The sequence below is a fragment of the Antechinus flavipes genome, chromosome 4 (assembly GCF_016432865.1).
Source record: "Antechinus flavipes isolate AdamAnt ecotype Samford, QLD, Australia chromosome 4, AdamAnt_v2, whole genome shotgun sequence".
NCBI classification, from domain to species: Eukaryota; Metazoa; Chordata; class Mammalia; order Dasyuromorphia; family Dasyuridae; genus Antechinus; species Antechinus flavipes.
In genome coordinates, this window is record NC_067401.1 from 465,557,279 (window position 1) to 465,574,727 (window position 17,449).

General features: G+C 45.9%; 1 protein-coding gene across 7 annotated transcripts in view; it reads right to left on the reverse strand.

Annotated features, from left to right (window-relative positions):
• Positions 1–17,449, reverse strand: part of NFIA (nuclear factor I A) — a 435,311-nt gene that overhangs the window by 368,630 nt on the left and 49,232 nt on the right. The gene's annotated exons all lie outside the window — the stretch shown is intronic.

Consider the following 17,449-nt stretch of genomic DNA (forward strand, 5'->3'; position numbering starts at 1 on the left):
TAGTATGACCCACTTTACAACCATTACGGTATGAGTCAGAAACCTGGGAAGACCCAATTAACAAAAATGTTATGCATCACTGATGCATGTTTTGTCCAGAGCTTAATTCCACTGTTTTCTTAAGTAAATTCTGCCTTTTTTCTAGTCATTAACTTCCTCCTCCCTTGGGTACAAGAGCTAACTTCTTCCCACTAGGTTTAAAAGGGGACGGCCGCCATACAACCACAGGGCAACAGGGTGGGGCGGGAATCCCTGTCCCCATCACCCGGCTAGCCCTGAACCTTTAGAGATGAGAATCAGTCTCATTTCTCTGTGGGGGAGAGAATAAAAATATCTACGGCTGAGGAAAATGGCCACAAGTCCCAGCTCCCTCGCCCTCTCACCATCCCGGATCTGAACTGGTTTGAGGCGATCTGTTAGAATCACCCGGGGCACTGGGGATCCTCCACATCCCGGAATCGATCCCTTCTGACTGTCTGGGCTTCTTGCTGAATCGCTGTTGGGGTTCTAGGAGAAAGTCACAATACAACCAGTCCATCATCAAAGACCTTCCGCTCTGACTGGGGGAAGGGGCCAGCCAACATAACGGTATCAACCCAAACTCTGGGAAATGGCAAGCTCGCTTGGACTGGGTATGGTAAGGTGCCCTGTTATGGAAGAACTGCCTTACCTGGGAAGTCCTTAATCATAATAATCATAATAATCTCCTACGGTTTTTAGGATAAGGTATTTATTTAGCTAAGTTCTAGGGACACTGTTGTCCCCGACCTCCAAGAGCTCATTCAACTAAAATTTAATTGAGTGCAAACAAAAGCTTCTGGAAATTGAGAATCCTCATTGCGAGCCATTGGCCAAACAAAAATTGCCTCTGGTGTCTGGCAGAGAGCACTAGCGAGTTTCAAATTCAAAATGGGAACTGTCTATTTCTCCCCAAAATACACTTTCTTTCTTTTAAAAAACGAGTTAAACGCTGCCCAATTCCAATGACCAATAAGTCCGGCGCTAACTGATTCTAATGACCAATAAGCTTAGCCCTGGAGAGGAGCTGAGGAAATATTCCGCTCCCTCTGTTCTTTGCAGAGGTGGAGAGCTACAGATGGGAAATCCTACATATATTGCCAGGCTCTGATATGTCAACTGGATTTGCCAAGATGCTTTTTTCCTCTTTCTTTTTAAAGGGTTGGCTCACTGGGTATGGAAGGGATAGATCTTGAAGTAATGTAAAAAAAAAATCCCCACAAAAGTTATCAATAAAAATGTTTAATTAAAAATTCAGAAATATGGATTTATACAGATTATCTCTGCAAACTATTCTGTAATGATTTCTGGGAAACCAATCCCCCTCCCATTTAGAAAGGCTCCATTGGCCAAAACTGCCAATGTCCAATCTGATCCTTTGGAGATTAAAGGCTGACGTGGGGGCTGGGGTACTGAGATCCCCTGACTCGAGCCGAGAAACTGCCACAAAAGAGATGGATGATGTTGATTGATCTATACCTGCCAAATAAGGGGCTAGGTCTTGTGCCAATGACAGTCTAGATTTTTAGTCCATCTACAATTTATAAAGTTTTGTTTTTTAAGGTTTTTTTTTAAATTTGGTATTTTATTTCCCCCACATTTTACAAGTTTTGAACACTTCTCTAACCTTATTCTTCTTTTGCTTCTTATAAAAAAAAATCTTTGATCTCCATTTTTCCCCTCTAGAACACTGACCTTTTAGAAAAACAACATGAATACATGAAGGAGTTCTATTCATCAACTCTGATGTCCTCACTGTGGATAATGTAGCATCCTTCCCCTGGACAGACAGGATCTCCACACGTGTATACATATACAAATAAATTTATTAGTGCTCAGTGACTGAATTTTGATGTCAGGTACCCTAAATGAAAGCTCAAGAAATGCAATTACCCAAGTTAAAAAACTGCTCTCCAGAAACATGGAAGCGCCGAGCCTGCCTATCCAAAGTCCTCCAGAAGCGCGTTCTCTTCCTTTTCAGATTGTTCTAGAGAAAAAGCTCTTAATTTTCTTAGAAAGTCAGCCAGTCAGCCAGTCTGCCAAGGTCTATGGCCCCCTCCTCAGAATCATGATCTTACATGCATAAAATGAAATACACAACGATCCCAAAGGAAACCAAGTATATAAAACACAACTACCCAAATACTCTTTGTTTCTTCAAAAAAATAAAAGTTCACAGACCCTCAGGTAAAGAATCAACCTTAAAGGATCCTGTCTTTGCTCCTAACCTGCGGTATCCGGCCTTGTTTTTCCTTCCACTGCTCGCCCTATATACCATAGGCTTCTCAAGGACAGGATTTGGTGCCTGATGTATTACAGATGTTTAATAAACATCTGATAAACTGATCAATCGATAACCAATTATTAAGCACCACTGTGCTCCCTCCGAATTAAACACCGAACTGAACAGATGAACAGAATAGCCCAACCTATTTTCAATATTATCCAAAACAAACAAACAAACAAACAAAATAAAGTTTCCCAATCAGTTTAAGACCTGGGTGAGACTGCAGTTGGTTGGAAACTCTAAGTGGTGGAACAACCCTAATCCAAGAATACCAGACAGATGCCGACCAAGATCCTGGGCAAGAGCGCAGAATCACAGCTACACGGGCCTTGGAGTTAGTTCGATGTGTGTATCTTCCCATTGTACAGAGAGGGAACCCAGAGGCGCTGCTGTGACCTGCCCCCTCTCCAACCAGTATAGATGATAGGTCCGATGTAACTCGGGGACAGATTGCCGGCTCTGGAGGTGGGAAAACCTTGGTAAATGTTTTCCCATCTGAAAAATGGGGGGAACAACAGCCCTGACCCCACAGGGTTGTTGGGAGGACAAATCACTTGTTTTGCTTTGCAAAATTTAAAGTGCTATAGAAAGGCCAATGACTGCAAGCTACAAGGACCCTCAGGAGCCGTCTATGTCCACCCACTATTCTATAGCTGAGGAAGCAGGGAGCCGTCATGGGGACGGCCGAGTCCCGGCCACCCAGGGAGGAAGGAGTCCGTCCAGGGCTCTGCCCCTCCACCGTAACTCCTTGGAGGCCGGGGAGCCCAGGCAGCTCAGCTAGGCCCACAAGGCCCGGCCGGCCAGGGCTACGCTTGGCGGGGAGTCCCAGACTTGGACCCAATCCGTCTTCAAAACAGGCTCTGCCTGGCCTTCTCTTAACTGTGGGGAACCCAGTGGGCTGGCCCGCTCCCCGTCCTTTCAAAGCATTTTCCTTAAGCCCTTAAACGCTTCCATATGACCCCAGACTCCCCAGGTAACACAACTCCCTATAAAATGTTGCAGGATCTCTGTGGGCTGCGAAGGGAGCTTGAGAAGCTGTGAATTCATGTGCGCTCCTCTAGACAGGGACTGTTCATCAAACCCTTTACCTACACATTCGCACCAATGTCTTCAAACCATGTTACGGGACTTGTTCACTATTCCATAAGCTCCAGGGGGAGAGGCCCGACTGTTAGTGTTTATATTAATATTAGTATTTGCATTTAGCTGCCCAAGGTGGTGAAAGGATGGGGCCCTTTGGACTTTGCCTTGTGACAAAGCAGCGAAAAACATCAATATCTTCAAAGGAAAAAAGTCCAGCCCCAAAGTCATTTTTATCCAAATAAATTTTAGCCTTTTATAGGAAAAAAGGTATTTTTACAAATTTCTATAATAAATGGATCTAGCACAAGTAGAGACAAAGTTTAAAGAGCTCCCTGCTTTTGTCTTTCCCTCCTCCTCCTCCTCCTTCTTTTTCTTCTCTCTCTCTCTCTCTCTCTCTCTCTCTCTCTCTGTCTCTCTTTCTCTCTGTCTTTGTCATCTTTCTCTCCCTTTCTGTCCTGCCTCTGTCTCTCTCTTTCTGTCTGCCTCTGTCTCTGTCTCTGTCTCTGTCTCTGTCTCTCTCTCTCTCTCCCTGACCTATGACCACCATGCCAAAGCCCAGCCTCCCTACAGCCGTGGGCCCATGAGACCAGGCCCGAAGTCGCCCGTCTCAGACGGGGGCCGTGCTCCAGGAGCCCAGCTGCCCTGGACGCAGCGAAGGCTCCGCTGCCATGATCTGAAGCCCGGCCGAGCACGTCCCCACTCGGACGTGGCCACCTGGATCCCCTCCCCTTGTGGAGGGAGGCCAGGTTCCGATGACTCCATCCTCAGCTGCCTTTGTGGAGAGAGCAGCTCGTCCATCACAAAGAGCCCTTGCTGCCAACCAGGATGCGGCCTGACTTCCCAACAATGCCGTTATCAAAGCAGTCTGGGAACTGTGGGCCCTCCCTGTGAACTCGGGCAATTGGGCTATTCCCCGTGAATCTGCTATCTCCCTTTAAAAGTCTTTAGGGGCCTGAGTAAATAGCTATCACTGGAACAATTGATAAGCTACAATAATAATAAGCTATAAGAGTCTCAGAGATGCTGCGCTCCCAGACGCCTCATTGGACCGAAAGGGAAACCGAGTCTGGAGACGAAAAGCCCCGTCCCAGCGCTGTGTCGCCGGGCCCCGCCTCGCTCCGTCCAGCTGACCAGACGGGAGACCCCGGTGTCCGAGGGCCTCACTGTCTCTGGGCAGCCCCTGCTCTTCTCCTCTCACCGCCAGAGTCACTCTTCCCACCGGATTCTCCCCAGACCATCTCTGATTCAAGAAAACAAGTGACTCTGTTTTGCCTTGGACTGAATCATTCGCTAACGAAGCTGGGCACACGGGAAGCTTTTTACACATGCAAATCTGCCATTACACCCATTTTTAATTCTCTTATTTCCCTGATCTATATTCCTGCTTTCCAGATGGACCATTCGCTTCTCACCAATGCCAGTAACAGCTTGCGTATTGTTTGTTTAAAACAAAGATGATGGATTAAATATCATATGCAATGTGAGGAAAGGGGTTAAGACTAATAGTCCGCACCCCGAGGAGATCAGAATCCAAGGCTGGGGACCTGCTTTCTAATATAGAAATAAAGATGGAATATTTTCTCTCTCTCTCTCTTTTTCTCCTTCTTTGTCCTCTTCTCCCTCTTACTTCTTCCTTTTTTCTTCTACCTTTTCTTCTACTTTTTCTTCTTCTTCCTTCTCTTCTTCAGGAATCTTGTTCTTTCTCTTCTTCCTTCTTTTTTAAGAATCTTCTTCCTCTTTTTCTTTCTTCTTCAAGAATCTCCTTCTTTCTTCTTCTTCCTCTTCTTTTCTTTTCTTCTTCTTCTTCCAAGAATCTCCTTCTTCCTCGTTTCTTTCCTCCTCCTTCCTCTGTCCTCCCTCCTTCTTCCTTTTCTCTCCATCTCTCCTCTTAAATTGTCTCTTTCTCCATCTCTCCCTCTTTCTCTTTCACTCCCTATTCTCCCTCTCTGTCTCTCTTCCCCTTTCCATCTCCATCGCCTCTCTTTGATTTCTCCATCTCTCCCTGTGTATGTCTGTCTATCAAGATCTCTCTGTCTATAAGAGCAAGCTCTGTACCAATCTCAAAAAGGAGCCTTTCCCCGTCTCCGGGACCAGCCCATTCTGAGAGCCCATGACCCCAAACGATGCAGACTGATGTCACTCCATTCAAGCGCTCCTTCACCCATCATGTGCCTTGAGCCATGTGGCACTTTTGTTTGAAACCTGGGGCTGAAGCAAGCCCATTTGCCGAAGGCCTCGCAGGCAGACCGAGCCGCTCAGAGGGAAGCCCATCCAACATTTGGCGATGTTGGTGCAGAACAAAACCCCAAGAAATGACCACAGAGACTCCCTTTGCCCCTCGGCGTTGTTCTGGGGAGCTGCCTCTGCGACAGCTGCCAGTCATGGGATCTGTATATTAACCACCCCTACACCCCTCATTATGTGAATCTCCTACCATGATCAGAAATAAGTCCTGTATATTTACGGGGCCCTTCCATTAGGAAAAAGACCCAGATCCCCATTTCTAAGACAGGAGGGCAGAATAGGGAGAAGATAATTCCATACAGGGTTCTGATGAGAGTATAATTTAATTACAGGATCATCCACAAAGGAATCCTGATTAAGGCCCAGGAGGCCCTTGGGGGACATCCTGTCTAAGGACAGCAGACCAGAGACGGAGTTCCCCACCCTCTCTGAGATGTTAGAAACAGCTCGTTCGGGCTCCCCTACAACTCGGATCCAAGCTCGAATCCATCTCCAGTGGGGGATTCTCGTTCCCCATAGTTCTTTCCTTAAGCCGATGACCTCTTCTCCCCCAGCTACCCTATTAGGGGACCTCAGACTGGAATTTTGCCCCCACTATTGCACCATGAGGAGATGACCAAAGGTAGTAGTGGGGGGCGGGGGGGGGGTGTTTTGCAATGTCTGTGTTTGGAATGAGTGATAAAATCTGTCCAAGGCTCCTAAGTGCGGCTCGGCCACTTTCATTAAACATGACAGAATTCCAACACGTTGAAAGCCTCACGCTATCCTGTGGAAAATTCTAGTTTAAACGTGGGATCATGAAAAACTTTTTTAAAATAATAATAATAAGTAAAATGTATATAATACGTTAAAGTTTGTGAAGCACTTTTCAAACTTATCTCAGTTGACACTTATGGCCAAGTTTGCCAAGCCAAAGCTGGCTCAGTTCTTTTTAGGCCGCCCATCTAAAGTCTGTAAAACAAGGCCTATCGTGGACCTATCGAAAGCCCAATGGGTGTATATGAGCCTCAATTATAATTAATATTATATAATAATAATTATATGTCAAATATAATACATAATCAATATAATTATAATCTTTTAAGAGATCAGAGGCTCGAAGATCTAGGGTTGGAAGAATCCTGAGCAATCACCCAATTCAATCCACTCGATTGAAAGATGCAAATCAAGGTCCATGAGAAGAAAGTGATTTACCCGACGTTCATAAACGTCCGAAGTGAGATTCAAAGCAGGGCCTCAGAACCATAAAATCTGAGAACTGAAAGAGAGCTCAGCAGCCACTGAGTCCAAGCCCTCAACAAAAAGAATATCCAGTATCACACTCCCAATCAATCACCAGCCAAACTCTGCTTGAACCCATCACTCGGTGAAACCCAAAACCCACCTCTTGGTTCTAAAAGTCCAAATTCAATGCGTTTATACTCCATGTCATTGAAAACATTAAAAAATAGAAGGAATAGGGGTCACTAAGTTTAATAGAAGATGTGGATGTAAAGACAAAGTACCTGTGTCCCAATCGCTATCACTTTTTAGCTGAGAGAGATTGCGTAAATCACATTTCCTTTCTCGGTCTGTTTCTTTATCAAAATGAATAATAATAACTGAGGTCTTGAATGAGATGACCTCCATGACTAGACCAGAACCTGTTATCTTAACCACAGGTTTGCTTTATATAATTATCATCAATTCTGTCTTTCCCTCAAGTCCTGGAGGTGGAAGTCCCGGGCTCCCATCACAATCACGTAAAGTAGTCCCTCACTATCTGGGTGACTTCCACAAAACATTTCCCTTTTCTCACCTCCACTTTCCTCGTGCACAAAATGAGAGAATCAGAGCAGAAGACGCCCAAGGTCTCTCGCAGCGTAAACGTTGGCGAAGAGACCCTTCTGTTCTCCAAGAGGACCAGGGACTTCAGAAGGCCCAAGTGGGGGCTTGCAAACTGGATCGAAGAGAAGCTGGAGTCTGAACCTACTGGGTGCAAAGTAAATGTGTAGAGGCTGAAGGAGATACAAAACCTGGAAAAGCCAGGACTCCTGTCTTCATGGCGCTTAGGGTTTAATTAGGAGAAGGTCTATGGGAATTATTGTCGGTGTCAATCAAGTGGCGGGTGCTGGGGAGAAAACGAGCGTCTTGGTTGTCGGGTGTTAGCAGAAGTCCAGTCAAGCTCTGCTTTTTTATTTATTATTCATTATTATTTTTTATTTTATTTTATTTATTTTTTTATTTCAGTTTCAGAAAGCCCACCTTTCCCACTGCTGACCACGGCTTCAATAAAGCAGGAGAGCGGCCCACAGGTACCGTAAATAAATATTCCTGCAGTGAGTTATGAGACGCGAGAAGTCCGTATGTGCTCGAGGGCAATACAATTAATGGTAATATATGAGAAAAGCTTATGAGATGGCTAGTAAAAAAATCTCTGGTAAAGGAGGGTACTTAACCTAATCCTTGAAAGGAGTTAAGAGCTCCAGGAAGAAAACAAAGAGAATGGGGACCATTTGGGTCAAAGGTGGGGGGGCTGCCCTAGCTGACCTCTGGTCCTTTCTATGATCCCAGGGTCTGTGGCCACAAGGTTGCAGCTGAAAGGGTCACGACGAAGACTCCTTGGCTGAAGTCCTTCCCTCCGCAGGAAGAGAAACTGAGTCCCAGGGAAAGACATCACCCACTGAGTGACCGGGGACCGGGCTGCTGGACTCCTGGTCTGGGCACTCCGGGACGAGCTTTCTGAGCCCGAGCAGGGAGTCCCAGGGCCCAGAGCCAGACCCCAGCCAGCCTGCGAGGGCGAGGGTTAATGTCCCGAGAACAGGGTCTCAGTATCACTGAACTCCTTTGGAATCCCTGTTACCCAGGGCGACCCTGAGAAGGCTCCAGCGTCTGCCACGATGGCCAAACTCCCTGTCCTACAGCTGGGGAAACCGAGGCCTGAGAAGGGGGAGAGACGGGCGACGCCGGGAGCGCTCGGCCGGGCCAGAGAAGGCAGAGTTAATGGAGGCAACTCCGTCAGCCTGAACTCACCCTGGCATTTTTAGCTCTTGCATCATCGGCAGCACACAAGTCACACGCTGTCCTCGTCCCTCCATTGATCGGTAAGGGACAATGCAGGGCTTGAGGCTGGATGTCCTCATGTCCTGGGGGGGAGTGGGGGGGAAGGGTCAACTGAGAACTTTACAACTGATAGATGAAGCTGCTCCTGATGGAGCCGGGACTTTAACCTGCCCGCAGAGCTCATGGGAAAACATAGGGGGGAATCTGGAGGGGTCTTGTCCCAGCAGGAGCGGGGGAGACCTTCCCCTGAGACCCGTATCCCCCCAAAGTCCCTCTTAGGCTGGGGGCCCTCCCCCAACTCGGGGCAGCCAGAGTGCTCAATATATTGAATATTTATTTAAATATATTTAATAAGCATCCTCTATGGGCTAGACTCTGTGCTAAACATTTTACAAATATTATCTCGTTTCAACCTGCAAGATGAGTGATGGACGTAATAAATAAATGATTCTTTGAGAAGCAAATGGAAAGTAGAATTTCAAAGAGTATTAACTCCCTGTAACTCCCCAGTCCCAGACCAGAACCCAGGCTGGAGAAGACCTACGATGATGTCTCCTGCCCTTAAAATTTCCAGGGCGAACAAGTCCTGCATACAGTAGGCACTCAATCATGGCCTCATCTCCTCAGGAGGATCAAGCAAAAGCCATTGCTCCTCAACATCCAGAAGCCACAGATCCCTTCCTAACTCACTGAGCTTCTCTGGTCTGAGGAGATGCAAAAGGAAGAAAAGAAAATCTTACATGAAACAGCAATAAGAGCTATTTCAATTACACAAATTATTAAAATTAATGCACGCCAGGCAGCCGGTGCCAGATAAAAACGAAGAACACCGAGGGATGGAAGCTTCCCTGATTAATGCATCCTTCGCTGACGTTTTCGTACCGTTTTTCCTAATTAAAGACAAACAGAAATTTCCTCTCCCCAAACACTTTTCTGTGGCAGCTCGCCTCTGGCGTTTTCTCGAACAACATAGATCACCGGTCCTGCTCGGCGGTGGTCATCCCTTGGAGCATGAAGCTCTCGGAGAAACCTCCCGATCTAGTCCTGCGGTGACTCGGAGGGAAGGAGTGGAGGGGACCCCGGGCTCCCAAAGTCCGAGAAGGGCCAGTGCTGAGGGAGGGCAAGGCTTGGAGGAAGCCTTGAGGATCGCTGGGTATCTGTCAACTAAGGACCAGCAGGGATCATTTCAGCCAGCCAGGAGTGTGATCCAGGTGTTCCAGTCTGAAGAGCTGCCCTGTGGAGGGGGGATCAACTCAGCCCCAGAGGCAGAACCAGGAGTGATCTACAGGGAGCCAAATGTGGGGCTGATGTAAAAAAGTAAAAATAAATAGACAAAATTCTCTAGTACCTACAGCCTTTCTAAGGGAATGGCTGAAAATCCCCAGCACCTAGAGCCTTCCTAAGGGAATGGCTGAAAATCCCCAGCACCTAGAGCCTTCCTAAGGGAAAGGCTGAAAATCCCCAGCACCTAGAGCCTTCCTGTGGGAATGGCTGAAAATTCCTAGTACATAGAGCTTTCCTATAAGAATGGTTGAATATCCCCAGCACCTAGAGCTTTCCTAAGGGAAGAGCTGAAGATCCCCAACCCGTAGAGCCTTCCTAAGGGAATGGCTGAAAATCCCCAGCACCTAGAGCCTTCCTAAGAGAATGGCTGAAGATCCCCAGCACCTAGAGCCTTCCTAAGGGAATGGCTGAAGATCCCCAGCACCTAGAGCCTTCCTAAGGGAATGGCTGAAGATCCCCAGCACCTAGAGCCTTCCTAAGAGAATGGCTGAAGATCCCCAGCACCTAGAGCCTTCCTAAGGGAATGGCTGAAGATCCCCAGCACCTAGAGCCTTCCTAAGGGAATGGCTGAAGATCCCCAGCACCTAGAGCCTTCCTAAGAGAATGGCTGAAGATCCCCAGCACCTAGAGCCTTCCTAAGGGAATGGCTGAAGATCCCCAGCACCTAGAGCCTTCCTAAGAGAATGGCTGAAGATCCCCAGCACCTAGAGCCTTCCTAAGGGAATGGCTGAAGATTCCCAGCACCTAGAGCCTTCCTAAGGGAATGGCTGACTGGAGAAGTAGATGACTCTGCCTCCAAGGAGATCCATAAGCCAAGACTGAGGGTCACTCATCAAATGTGGAATAACAGGGATTCCGCCTGTGTAGGGCTTGGGCTCTTCAGGAAGGAGGCCCCTTCCAACTCTCAAATTCTGCTTCTGGCCGTAACAGAAAATGAGCTTTTTCTGAGAGATTTCCCCCATTTTCTTGTCAAGGTGAAGAAGGACTACATCTTTATCTAAGAAGGGAGCTCCTCAACCAAAGAAGTCTCTAATCCTTGAAGCAACAAGGGGAGAATGGATGAGCCTGGCTTCCTGGCCTTCCCAAAGTTAAAGAGTTATAAACCAGGAGGAGTGAGTTCACAGACTCCACCTTCTTTATCTTCTCCTTCCCTTATAGTGGCCAATATTCTCTGGTCCTTCTCCTTTCGCTTCCCGCCCAATGGCTGCTCCCAGAATCCCAGTGACCTCCCTTTTGGTGTATTTGCAATTGGCAGTAGAAAAAATGCTTATTGGGGGCTAGAAGCCCTAGGTTCAAATCTTACCTATTCCACTTAATAAGCTATATGACCTTAGGCATTTCTTCATTTAGAATTTATATATATATATATGTATATATATATATACATACACACACATATATATATAAAACATATATTTTATGTGTATTTTATACTCATTTACATATATATAATTTATAATGATTTATTAAAAAATAAAAAAATAAAACTTTTAAGGGTACAACAACATCTGGATTATTACTATCTACTTCAGAGAGTTCTTGTGCATCTCAAAGGAGCTGAAATAACAGCCTGTGATAGTGACAAAGACTTTTAGGTTCACGACGCACTTCAATTACGCTGTGTCTCTCAGCAATGCCGGAGGGCTGATTCTACAGGGATCATCATACCCATTTTACAGATGAGAAAACTGAGGCTCGGAGAACTGAAGCAATCGGCTTGCGGCCATGAAACTCATAAGTGTCTGAGGTGGATTCCTATCTCAGTGTCTCCGACTTTAATACAAAGTCTGAGCACCTCTGCTTCGATGCCAGTCACTAAAGCAATATATAAGGTACCCTCATCGCCGCCATCATTCCCATTTTTGGGGATGAGGTCCAGACAGAAATGACCGACAGGACAAGTGGCTGTCCTGCTCTGAGCTCCTCTCTTTGGTGTTCCACGGATAGTTGTATAAAACAAGGGATTTTTACAGCCGAATGAAAATATAGGACACGTGTTCCCTCTCTGTAGGGTCACTGACGGTGTACTCGGTTTATCTCCATGGATTATGAGGATGATGATGATTTCTTACGACTACCTCTCCTCGTATCTCCCTTATTAAAGACCCGTCGAACACCGGCCAGCGGATGAGGGCGGGATTTTAGACAGTTAGCGAAGTGTTCCCAGCATCCCTGACATCGTACTATGTGGGTGGCCGCCCACTTACCAGTGCAGAAGGCCGGTCGTGATGTGCATTAATTATGCCATTCCTGAGCCCTCATGGTGAGCCAGAGGAAATGCCCTCTGAAGGAAGGGGGAGGGGAGAGGGAAAGAAGGGACAGGGAAAGAGAAAGACAGGAGGGTGGGTTTTTTTTAAAGAGTGACCCTTTAAAGCGGGCAGGTTGCAGATATTTTTTAACACTGTAAAGAAAAAAATAGCAAAGGCTACAAATGGATGGAAGTCTGAAAGGATATTGGACCAGAAGGTCTCAAAGGTAGCTTCCAGCTCTTGCATCTATGATTTCTGAGGAAGAAAATATGGCCCCAGGAATGTTTATGGGGCAGCCGGCTACGAAGGGGATTTAGGGTTTGAGTCCCTTCTGTGTTCCAAGTCCTCCTCTAAAAAATGCAAGGGGGAGGAGGGAAGAGTTCTCTGACTGCAATGGGGCCTCCAAGGGCACCCACTTCCCTCTGAGAGAAAGAGTCCCACACTTGGGACTAGCTCTCAACAACGTCCTTGATCAAATCAAGGGAGCTCCCTGAGTCTGAGAAGTAAAGTCCTGAGGAGACAAAAAGTCCCCAAGTCCCTCTGGGCCTTGACTCCTTCATCAGGACCAACACTGCTGTCTCCAGGGTCCCCGAGTCCCTCCGGGTCCCATCTCCCTGACTCCTTCATCAGGACCAACACTGCTGTCTCTGGGGTCCCCGAGTCCCTCTGGGCCACATCCTTCTGACTCCTTCATCAGGACCAACACTGCTGTCTCTGGGGTCCCCGAGTCCCTCTGGGCCACATCCCTCTGACTCCTTCATCAGGACCAACACTGCTGTCTCTGGGGTTCCTGAGTCCCTCTGGGTCCCATCCTTCTGACTCCTTCATCAGGACCAAACACTGCTGTCTCTGGGGTCCCTGAGTCCTCTCTGTCCAGGATATATGAGAACAAACCTATATTAAAAGGGAGGCTGCCTACATAATCTCCCCACACACCCTGGTATTTTACTGGGAAAGGACTCCTTTGGAGGGAAAGGAATGGGGAAACGTTCCTTGTTAAATGTGTGAGGAAGTATTGCCAAGAAAATGGAACTATGGATCCCTCTCTCAGGGTTATCCGGAATATAGTAGTCAGAGGCGAGAGGAAACGACAGTTATTATGTTTTGGTTGTTACGTTCGGTGAGGGGAGTTCAGAAAATCTTTATTATATGCCCACTGTCCAGACCCATGCACACATCAGCCTGTCCCAATTCAAGCCGACAAACATTTATTAATTAAGGTCAGTGCACATCCCTATTGGACAGAAGCCATGAGTCTCCTCCTCCAAGGAGCTCACCTACTACTAGAAGGACAACATGGGTAAATGACTTCCTGGGACTCAGTTTCCCATCTGTGAGATTAGGAAGTTTCATTAAATGCCTCCTGAAGTGCCTTTCTGTCCCGCGATCCCATGTGCACAGAGAAATTAGGAACAAACTTTACACGGAAAAAATCTAGCACAGCACCCAACTCGCACTAGGGGTTTGATAAATATTTGTTGATTATGTATTGGTCTACCTGCCATCTGGGGGAGGAGGTGGGGAGGAGGAGGGGAAAAGTTGGAACAGAAGGCTTTGCAAGGATCAATGCTGAAAAATTACCAGTGCATGTCAGGGACAGGACTGACTCCTTCCCATCTTTCTCACGTCAAGCCCAGTAGCCTGTACATTACCCACAATCTCTCTCTCTCTCTGCTAAGTCATTTAAGAAGGGAAACATCAGTCTTCAGGCACTCACTTGGCCATCCTAACCAATGGGGGAAATGAGAGCTCCACGCCTAGGAAAGGATGGCGTTCCCTTCCCTGCGCCCTCCAGTAATCTGGGGTCCAGCTATCTCCTCCCCTCCCCCATAGAAGGCTTAGCCGATAACTTAGATTCAGAGACCTGACGTTAAGTCACTTCGTACGAGTGGAAGGCTCTCTTTGGGGCAGGATGCTCGGAGATACTGACCTAACGAACACCGTCCTCAGGAGATAAACTACTGCGAAAAGCAGGGGCGACGTGGCTGCCGGGCACAAAACCACTCCCTTATCAGCAGGAGAAGCCCCAATAACTGCCAGTTTTGTCCTGTTATCGAACTGGCATGAATGCTCACTGCCGGGCAAAGCTCGTGATGTCATTCGTGCCCCGCTGGCAGGAGTTAGACTTACGTTGTGGGTCAATACCGAGAAGTTACGAGAGGTCGGTCAGGCACCCCGTGATCCATCTTACCAAGGATCAAGGCTATGAAGAAGTAAGAGAAGTCCAGACTCAGAACGAGTCTCTCTAACTTGTCTTATGTTTCCCTTCACCAAAATTCTACCCAAACTCACCAAATATTGATCAAACATTAAATCTAGCCCTAGTGGGACAAATCAACTTGCTTTTTTAAAAGGCAAAAATCAATTTAGGATAATTCTTTATCGAGGCAAGGGGCTCAGAGATGTATATTTTTCTCTTCTTCCTCAGAGCTCTCCCTCAGTTTCCTTGGAGTAATGCAGGGATGATGAAATGAGAAGACATTAGGTAAGTCAAAGTAAAGTAAGGATCTCCTCTCTACGGACTTGGGTTTCCTCATCTATAAAATGAAGCTGCTGACCTCTCATGGTTTCTGAGTCCTTTCCAGGATCCCATGATTCCCAATGCTCACCTCCAATCTAAAACTCCTCTCCTCCAGAATTTCCAGTTCTGCCTTCACCATAAAATTTGATCTCCTCCCCTTGGCTGTGGGGATCTTCCCCAAACTAGCTCCAATCTCTCCATTCTCCTTTCCTGGTCCTTCATGACGATTCTTCGCTCTCTCTGGCCCAGTCTAATCCGTATCTCCCAAATATTCCTTACGCATTCTACCTCTCTGCTGTGCTCCACCTATTCCCTCTCCCACCTACAAAGTCCCCAACTCCCATCTCCATCCATCTAATGCTCTCTCATCTCCTGGAAAAATTTTCTCTGAACTCCTTCGACAGGAACTTAATTTTCTACAAGCAAGTGGTTTAAAAGCCCAAGAAACTGGAAGATCCAATTTTCTCTCAGTTTATCTTGCCTCCAATTTCTCCTTTTCTGTGTCTCATCTTCTCAACAAGATTATGCACTTTATAGAGGAAAGGGAAGACGAAATAGGGCTGGCAAGAACCCATTACGGGACCTGGTAACCCCAGTAAATGCTTGTTGAGTGACTGTCCATGGTAGATGCTCGATATTTGTTGACTGATGTAATTACCCTAAACGTAAAATTTCGAAATCTTACAACACGAAATTTAATCAGTCATAACCCCTCTCCAAAAAAAAAGTACCAAGTTTATTTAGCTTAAACTACGTGAAGGACACCATCCCCAGAGGCACCGAGGCAAGAGCCCTCGGATACCTTCCAAGATCCCATGTCCGATAAGACGTGAAAATAAATAACATTAATCAGAGCAAAATAAGAGATGTGACATCACCGATCCGCCAAATAAAGAAGTGTATGTGAAGGAAGGAAAGGACCGGGGGAAATCTGAGGAGAGAGAGAGGAGCACAATGAGGAGGAGCTTCATAAAGGTTACAGCATGGGAGCGGAGCCCCGACCAAGAGACAGGATTCTAAATCCCTCGTAAAATGGGACGAAATACTCCAGATGTGCTCTGCCCAGGCAGGGCCCAGGACTCCAATCCTCTCCTTTCCCCTAGAAGCAATGCCTTTTCTAATGAAGCTCAAGATCAAATTAGCTTTCAGTGACCCACCAGAATGTTGCCTCATCATGCTGAGCTTGTGGTTCAATAAAACCCCCAGATCTTTATCAGATGAATTATGATGTGGCCCTGTCATTGGGAAACAATGTTTCAGGATCCAGCCTCGGGGAAACATGGAGGGCCTTGATGCTGAAACAGTCAGTGCAAGGGGGGTTGCTGCCCAAGAATACTCCCACTGAAGGAGGAGTCAAGGAACAGGAAAAAAAAAAAAAAAAGCTGACATGGTAAAAGGAGTTAGATGACATAGGTTAGTGTTTAGCACATATTAGGAGCTTAATAAATGCTTACTGTCTGACCACTTACTATTATGTGCCTTTAAGAAAATGATCTAAATATTCTAAATCTCAATTTTCTTATCTGTAAAAATGGGAAGAATAATAGGTGTCGCATCCAATTCAGAGGATTACTGTGAGACTCCAGTGGGGAAAAATGTCTACTAAATGTTTTGTAAATTCTAAGATGCTATAAAAATGACAGGATCTATTAACATCATTAAAATTATTTTTATTATCAGACAAGAAACATGAAGTAGAACTACAGATCAATTTCCCAGACACGCTATTAAAAATCGAGTCTTCTTTTTTTGTGTTAAAAGAACTGGAAACAAGGTAGAAGCCCATCAATCAGGAAATGGCAAAAGAAATCAGAATGACGAGAAGAGATACTAAAGCTGACTAAGAAATAATGAATAGAAAGAAGCACAGGAAAATTTATCTGAACTGATGCAACGTGGAGTGGAAAGAACCAAGAGAAGCACACAAGGACTGCAGCAAAGTAAATGGAAGGGAAGGTGGGGAATTAAAGTAAATGCTGTGCAATTAAAATGGCCAGATGTAGCTCTGGAGAAAATAGAGAAAAGATGCCTCCTTCCCTCCTTTGCAGAGTGGAGCACTCTATGTGGGGAACTTTGTTCAACTGATAAGTGTAGGTTAATTTCGCTACGATGATTTTCCCTCCTCTTTCTTTATTTTCTACTATATGGGTAGAAGATGGGAAAGGATATATTTGGAAAGAAAGGTGATAAGATATCAATTTAAAAAGGAGGAAACAGACATATTCTTCAATAAGAAGAAAATGTTGACGTTTAAAATAATAATAATAATAATAAATGACTCACAATCCCAAAGTGACTTCCCAAAGCCACCATTTTCTATGGAATAATGGGAAAAGAAAAATAAAGGAAGAAAAAGAAGAAAGAAGAGAGAGAGAGAGAGAGAGAGAGAGAGAGAGAGAGAGAGAGGAAGAAGAAGAAGAAGAAACCATCTTTCTATTTTGGACAAATAGGATTAAGCTTCTTAGGCTATTCTTTGTTGTTTTGACTTCAACAATTTATGCAAATGAGATGTTAATTAGGGTAATTGTAACTTAAATTATGCTTGTGTAAACCTCTCCATTGGTAGGAAAGTGTGGGAATGGACACAACTGGTATTGAGAGCAGCTGGAGGAACCGGGGCCTGAAAGGCCAGGGCTGTGGATCACTTTCCTGTCCTTACAATTTGTTTTTATGAGGTGATAACATTTTTACAAATACCATCATTTTTGCTTTTTTATATTG